The sequence below is a fragment of the Anarrhichthys ocellatus genome, unplaced genomic scaffold (genome assembly GCF_004355925.1).
Source record: "Anarrhichthys ocellatus isolate YVR2014 unplaced genomic scaffold, GSC_Weel_1.0 scaffold1717, whole genome shotgun sequence".
Classification (NCBI taxonomy): Eukaryota; Metazoa; Chordata; class Actinopteri; order Perciformes; family Anarhichadidae; genus Anarrhichthys; species Anarrhichthys ocellatus.
The window spans coordinates 1-8,142 of NW_022281691.1; the positions used below are offsets into that span (position 1 = coordinate 1).

Consider the following 8,142-nt stretch of genomic DNA (forward strand, 5'->3'; position numbering starts at 1 on the left):
ACCATCTGAATGTGGCAGCTGAAATGGAGACTCATCAGACCAGGCAACGTTTTTCCAATCTTCTGTTGTCACATGTTGGTGAGCCTGTGAGCTGACAGGAGTGACACCCGGTGTTGTCTCTGCTGCTGTAGCCTGTTTATTGAAACGCACATATTGTTGTGCTCATCTAGACATATATCCTGCGTTATTAATAGCGATGTTTTCCGTGTTGCGAACAAGCTGTTGCATAGCATCGAGCCAAGGGTGCCTGAAAGCAGTATTTAGTACCTGAGAAGGGCCACGATGTAGTTGTTAGTGAAGGACAGCAAAGCAGACAACGCATTAAGCTGCAGATCATTATGGTCCAGTCATAAGATGTACTTATTATAATTGTCTATAGACTGAACTGTGATACGACAACCAGTGATATCCAACCAGCCCAGGTGGCAACCCAACCGATGATGGAGCGTAAGGGTATCCGATGTAGCATTGTTGGTTGCTCCTCTCTCCGGCTCAAAGGGCGATTGAAAGAGAGAAGGAGATCTACAGCCGAGCAAGCTAGAGAGTGAATAGGGTTAGTGAGAACAAAGCAGTGGATCCGAAGAACAAAACGTTATTTGTGAGTGGCTCACAGCGGTTCCGCTCTTTAAGCACAGCAGAGGAGAGCAACAAATGACACGGAGCATGAGCACATAAAAACACACAGCGAAGGAACAACACACTCTCTGCCCATTTGTATCATACAGATGCTAAACCGTGCCTTGTGCCTCGGTATCAGAATCCAAGAGGCGTGACAAATCACCGATGTTTGTCCTGGCGATGAGAACAGGTAGCACGCCGCGCTTATTAGCTGAGGGTTGCACCCCCACGTGGGGATCAAAGGCTCTTTGCTGATGCCCAGAAACGTTCCCGAACACAGAGAACCCCAGGCAGAGTGTCTGTAGATGCAGACACCAACACACACTTCTAGTGAGTCCTAAGGGATGACTGAGAGGAACTACTTTTGCATCAATGGGCTTTTTGCTTTTTAGGAAGTTCCTGCTTCTCTTACCCTTTAACCCCTTTGTGCCTTGTGTTCTGGATGTTAATGTTAACACTAGGGGTACACTGATACTGATATCGGGTCGATACTGACTCAAATAGCTGGGTCGGATATAGGTGACAATGGGCTCAATCTATTCAATTCTGTGTTTATAGACCATATACATTATACACTAGAATATCATTTCCTGTGTCATTTTTGACCAATTTGTTGCTGCATTTAAAAGGTGCACACTTGATTTTGTAATTCCTCTTTATTCTGAAGATGAATTTACTTGGTTGGCTTTTTTACGATTTGTTAATTCAATAACAAATAACAATTCAATACATTTATATTTATGCATCTATCATGTTTTGTTTTGCAAAGTTAGGAATGTAATGTTGAAGTCACGCCTGATGTTGCCTTCACAAAATGAATAGTCGGTCTCTTCCACACAGGGAGGCATTACACACTGGTATGTATCCCATCAGTACACAAAGCTCAGCTATCGTATCAGGATTGAACAAATTGGATTTGTGCATCCCTAGTTTACACTCCAAAGGATTCCTCTAATACCCGTTTGTTGCAATGTGTCATTGTTCTCCGGGGCCACACATCCATCCCTACTGTGTATATGGTCTAAAAATCTTCTGCTCTCACTGGTTAACGTCTTCAGCTGCAACACTCTGACCACCAGTCAGTCACCATTAGTTGTTACCATGGTTCCAGTCATATAAATAGAAAACCCCAGCACTGAACAAGAAGTAGTCCAACACATACAGCAAGTGATTCATTTCCACAACATATTTTCTCTAAAAAGGGTCTTGAAGCACCGTGTCAAGTAGGCTCAACCCGAACATGGTTTGTAAATATTTGTGTGAACCCGGTCTGGTATCCACACTGTAGTACACATCCAAGGACTTTCACTCAGGCTGCTTAATACGACCACCACCACCTTTCGGGTGTTGTGAGTCAAACTGTAAAAGCTGGCACCTGTATTGACCGATATGGACAATAGGGACTGTGTTGCATGAACTGTATGTTGAGGAACTCTAGTCTCACTGGCACCGTCACCATAACGGATCACATGTAGCCGCGGTTTGTCATGCAACATTTTCACAAATGAGAATACAAAGTGCGGTCTGGAGTCCAGTGTTTTCCATATGAAACATTTCATCTGAAATCACCCTTTAGTATAATGTTCAAAAGGAGCTTCTGACTGTAATCCTGCAGAACACCTTCCGACTGTGCTCTCACTGCGTGTGATCCTGCTGAGTTATTGATGATGTGGCCAAATGTCAGCTGATGATCAAAGGCTGATGAGTGTTCTCTGAGGAAGCCGGAAAGAAAGAGTTGGTGACTTGAAGGAAGCTGATCCACTAAGACGCAGAGACACAACATCCATCAGTCGTTAAAGGACGACCTCTAATGTGATGCAGAGATCCAGCCTCATCATGTCCTTCTTGAGTGGCTGAGGAACGCTGAGTGAGATGTCCCTGAGACAAAGCAAACATTGTCAGCCCGGAGGAATTTTGAAGGAAAGCTCTCGGTGCAACGAAACAAGCGCGGTCTGTGATGAAGGCACCAATTTTGGCACCAGCGTCATGTCTGACTCACTTGTGCCAATGACTGAATAGGTAATGAAATGTATCCTTCTCGAGAGGGCTGGGCGGTAGACAAATCTGGGTTGGTTATCACTGCAGGGGCTGTTGGGGGACCAAGGAAAAGGAAAGAGTCTGTACTTTCTTCTCTCTAATCTCTTTCCACAAGGAGCACCTGCCAGCAGCCAACTTCTATCCCCAGGACTCTACACACTCTCCTTTTTGATTCCTGCACTTCTGTCTGTCATTCTGCTGTTCAAATAAGTCTGATCCCGCTCTGATAATATTAGAAGTCTTTTGACAGGCTTTACACATTTTCAATAGAAAGGCCTCTCTCCACCGTTGTGTTTTGGGGTTAACACTGAACTTGAGAAGTGTCTTGAACCATTTAGAATGATATTGATCAAATAATGACTTCAGTTGTGTCCACCTCAATCTCAAAAACTTCACTTCTGATATTCAGTGGATAGAAAATGGATACACCCACCTCCAATGTTTTCACATTTGGTCTGCAAATTTCATATTGAAGTGGTTGTTTTGCCCTGGTCCCAAAACATACAACATACTAGATCAATGCAGCACAACCTTTTTGATTAGCATTTGACATCAACCACAGCTACCTGTCTTTGTAGTAGCTCTGCACAAAGAAGGCACACCTGGATTTGGACATCTTGACCCACTACTCTTTGCAGAACAGTTTGAGCTGATTGACAGCAACCGGCAAGTTATTCCACTGGTTTTCTATTAGTTTTAGTTCAAGGCCTCTTGGCCATCCACCTTGTTTTAGCTGGACAGTCCAAATTCACTTTGGGTCATTGACCTGTTGGAATATGAGATTCTGACCCATTTTCAGTCTTCATGTTCTTCTACAGAACCTCCCTGTATTTGACTCTTCCATCCTTCCCCAGTCCCCTCTGATGAGAATCATGTCCACAACATTAAGCTGCCACCACCATGCTTCAGTCAAGATGTTATTTGGCGATGGTTGCTGTTTTTTTTGCCAAATGTAATGTTTGGTGTTTATGCCAAAAACTTCTATATTTGTTTCATCAGACCACAAAACTTTCTGCCAGTTTGTTGAGGGATGCTTCCAGATGGAGCCTCTCATATAGGCCACAGGTTTGCATTATCTTTGACATTGTTCTTGTGTGTTGCACCCTGTTGGCCTTCTCTCCTGATTATGTAGTGTAGATGGACACCCTGATGTTGGTCCACTGTGGGTGGTGCCATTCACTTTCCATTTTGTAATGATGATCTTAACGGTGCTTCCAGGTATCTTTGCATCCTTTGGAATCTTTTGGTATCCCTCACTTGATGTGTTCCTTTCTACAACTTAGTCATGGAATTGTTGTGGGAGATCTTTTGAGCCATGTTATTGTCGCTGCACTTCTAAACAGAGGAACCATGGTGAACAGCTGTTTGTAGTCATGATTTCATCAAGTTAATTGTTGTGATTCCACACAGGTGTTGGATATTGAGTTATTGTATGATCCTGAAGGCATTTGTGATTGTTAGAATTTGTTTTAATTATTCACGTTAAAATGACAAAATATTGTGTGATTGTTTGGAAAAATACATAGATTTATTGCCTTTTGAATTCCAGGCTATAGATGGCTATCTGAAGATTGTTCAAAGGCTGTGTTCATTTTCTATCAACTGTAAATGGCCATATTGGCTGAATCCTGCTGTCGTTGTTGATTCCATCTTCTTCCTTCAAGCTGCATTCTTGATTTACTATGGAAATGAGTTTTGAATGAATGCAGTGAAAAATATCAGCAAGCTTCAACAGTCCGAACAAAGTCAGATACGTATGTCATGTGACTGCTCTCTTAAGTGGAAAAAAACACCCTTTAAGCACCTTTTGACTGTGATCAAAGGTGAAAATGATTAATATTGGTATTGAGTAGAAGCCTTCATCATGACATCTTCCTGAATAGACTCATTTGAGTTACTGTAATTACATGTATGCTGAGGTCTGCCTTAAATGTGTTCCTCTCCTAACTAACTCTTAACGGTGAGTTGGGTTTGGCTGCGTCCTGATTCTGTAGAAGGAATCATCTTGTCTCTTGTGTCACCTCAGGCACCATCTGTTATGGCCTTCCCTGCAACCACACCGACAGGCATGATGGCATATGCAATGGTAAGTCAGCAGGGACTGTGACACACACACACACGCACACACACACACACACACACAGCCTCTGCAGGCATGCAAGGAGGAGATTTTCTAACATATGTGTAGTGTGCACTAACTTCTTTTATTATCCGTCAATATGAACAGTATTTATTTCATCTTTAAACATGAGTGTAAGGCCTTTCATGTGCTATCTCAGAGGCAATAAATGACAGTAAATGTGTCGGCTTCTGCCAGCACAACGGAATGAATTGAGAGAGGGTGATGAGTGATGATGCTGGGTCGTGTCCTCATCAATAAACAGGCTGGTTTCCTTCAGTGCCACAGAGTTGTTTTTAGTGCAGATGGAAATGACATGTACTACCCCTCGCACCTTATTTAGGAGATGTATTTTCTTTTCTGTGCATAGGTTGTGTAATCCATCCCCGCTGTGTTTTCGTTTCTCTCCTCTCAGCCTCCCAACGTAGGCTCCATGACGATGACGACACAGCCCACTATGATGTACACCCAGCCAGTGATGAGGCCAGCCAACCCCTTTGGCCCCAGTCCAGGTGCACAGGTAACGGATTACTGCATCTAATCAATCCTTCCACATCAGAGCTGACAGGCCCGGCCTGTCTGAGCCAGATAAACGGTTGTGCTTGATTCTTCCATAAGGCTCTGAGAGTCCTATTTCTTTTCTTCTGCCTATGATTAGCTTTGTTGTCAGTTGTCTTTCTCCACAGCAGGTCAACACGTAGGTTGAGAGTTTATTTGTGTGGGTTTATGCTTGTCTGAAGTAGAAAGGTTGATGTTGATCAATAACAAAATGCCACAAAGTGCATGATATCCGCACACAGTATTAATAAAACACTAATGCATACATTCTATTTTGTGGTCAGACACCTGTAGCATAGCTTTTCTTTGGGAGTTCCTCTCATCATTGGCTCTCCTGTTTATCCTCTCCTCTGTGACTGAGCAGCATCTTTCAGGTCTCAGCCCTTTCTGCAGACTTTCTCATACGTGTCATCGACACTCCAGGTCCGAGTATGTCAACAAAGTGCATGTTTATTCCTATTAAGATTGAGCAGAACTGGACCTTAAATGGCTGATTGTTTTGGTGCCAGTCACAACACTTTCCTGTGAGATACCATCACACTTGACACCCCAGATTGCTGCTTTACACACACTACTTGCTCAGTACTAATTATGTGATGGGAGAGAATCACACTTGTAGTTTCTTGCAGGAGTGAATTTCATGTCCATGGACATGAGAAATAAATGGTTGTGCCTTGTCAATAGCGATGCAAAGCAACAGGACACAATCCGAATATGTGATACTAAACAAAAGGCTGCCGTTGATGTGATATCACAGAGGATCTGTGAAATGAAGTCAAATAACTAGTGGTACCAGTCTTTTGTGAATTGGAGTTCTTATTTTGCAATCCAAGCTTGGCACACCTTTGTCTTGCTTGTTGGACCATTGTAGCTGGTGTGTTTATGTACCTAAAGCATACCATTGGAGACCTCTGGAATCTGGTCCTGCATTATTGGATCTTGTGTTTCTCCCCCCCCCCCAAAAGATGACACTGTTGTTTTTTTACCTCACCAGATGCACTTTATGTAACCTGAAGGCCGGAGGGGTCTTCCTCGTCTGAAGATGATTCATGACGAAGACAACTATCCAAGCAAACCTGCAGTTTGCGTCTACTGAACTCTCCTGTCTCTGGGACTAAAAGGCCCAAATAAGACTTGTTGAATAAAACCACGGTGACTAGGAGCGGCTCTGACCATCTCAGACGGGCATCGCAGTGGACATTGTGCCCATCATGTGGAAGTCATAGAAGGAGAGGGAAAGTGTGCTGCCATTCAGACCCATGTGGACAGGGATCAACCCCTACTTCATCCTGGACTAAGAGAAACGCCACACCCATGAGGAGAGCTCCGTGACATCACGGTTTATGTACCTGCAAAAAAAAGCAAGGCTGGGTTGTTGTCACACATTGTTTCAGTTCTTTTGATTATCATAATACCTTCTTAAAGTATCCCCAAATTAGGAAAGCAATTGCAAACTCTTTATACCACTCTTTTATGTATTGTTTGCAGTAGACATTCCTTGTGTATTATTTGTATTTATTTATGATTACCTATAGATAAGATGACAAAATATGTAACTGTAACTAGTCACTGATCTCCTTGTGGACGGTCTTCAGGTTTATACATAGGTATGATTGATTGTAGAATTGGATTTTGAGTGATTGAAAGGATTTTTTTTTTTTTTTTCAAAAAGAAGTTAATATAAAGACGATAAAGAGATGACATGTTTTGCTGTTGGGGCACTAAATATTATCTGTACTCGCATGATGCCTTGTACAGTTATCTGTGACTCCAGGGGTCATGGAGGATGTTAATGTTCATAAACTTAACACGATCAAATTGGTGAGGAGGATTTCTACAAATTTGGCGAGGGAACGTTTTTCACATCAGCAACGGCACTAAATGTTGTGATGGAGGCAGCATTGCATTGGAAAGGAATCTGCATTCATGCTTTTGACGCTTTTGGCATGGCATTTATTGTGACATTTAACAAACCTCCTGGCTGCCCTGTTCCAACCTGAATGTGCAGGGTCCCTTTCATGCTCAGATCATGTTTCCATAGGCGAGCACTGGAGCATTCAGGACAATGTGGGGCCATGGGGAGTCCCACTGGTAACCAGAGGGGAGTTCTAGTTGTTCAGAATAGAGCACTGTTGATCGGTGCTTTGTGTATATAAAACTTTCCCTGCCAATCACAGAAACAGGTGAGTGCAGGTATGAACGCAGGTTTGAAGATTAAAATGGCCCTGAATCCATTCACTGAGCATACTTCCTGCATTGTCCCTGCAGATTATATTTTTGTTTTGATTTTTTCCAATAAAGTGCAAGCTTCTACACTTTGGCTCCATATTTATTCATCAATGACTATATTTATTGAGGTTGGCAACAGAAATAACTTTGTCTAGACTCCATAGATGAATGAAGAGTCTCGTGACCCTAATGGGGTCTAGTGGTGGGGGACTAGAGACAGCAGGAGGGTTACTGAAGCTCTCCTTTGAATCTCCATGAACATCCGGAAGTCATGGTGGTGATGGGGAAAAATGTTTCTGGGGACAGGTTGTCAGAAATATATTTGCTACTAAGTGTATATAAGCAGGAATGTAGCCTGAACTATAATAAAGTGATGTCTAATCTTCATTTGGTGACAGAATTGTTAGACTTCTGTCTGAACATAAAGGGTTTTGTCATTTGCCAGTGAGTAACATTTTGGGGGAAAATTGTAGAAATGAAATCTAGTATTCATAACTGTTTTCATTAGTGCACATTAACCTGAAACAAAGAATCATCTTTTGGTGAGCTATGACTGGGTCTGCTGTGTTGCACCCCCATGT

General features: G+C 42.7%; 1 long non-coding RNA gene across 1 annotated transcript; it reads left to right on the forward strand.

The window, feature by feature from the left end:
• Positions 1 to 6: 6 nt before the first annotated feature.
• LOC116377822 (uncharacterized) lies at positions 7 to 7,647 on the forward strand. Its single transcript, XR_004212246.1, has 3 exons — positions 7 to 4,741; positions 5,190 to 5,294; positions 6,327 to 7,647. It is a non-coding gene; the product is annotated as an uncharacterized LOC116377822 (long non-coding RNA).
• Positions 7,648 to 8,142: the final 495 nt, after the last annotated feature.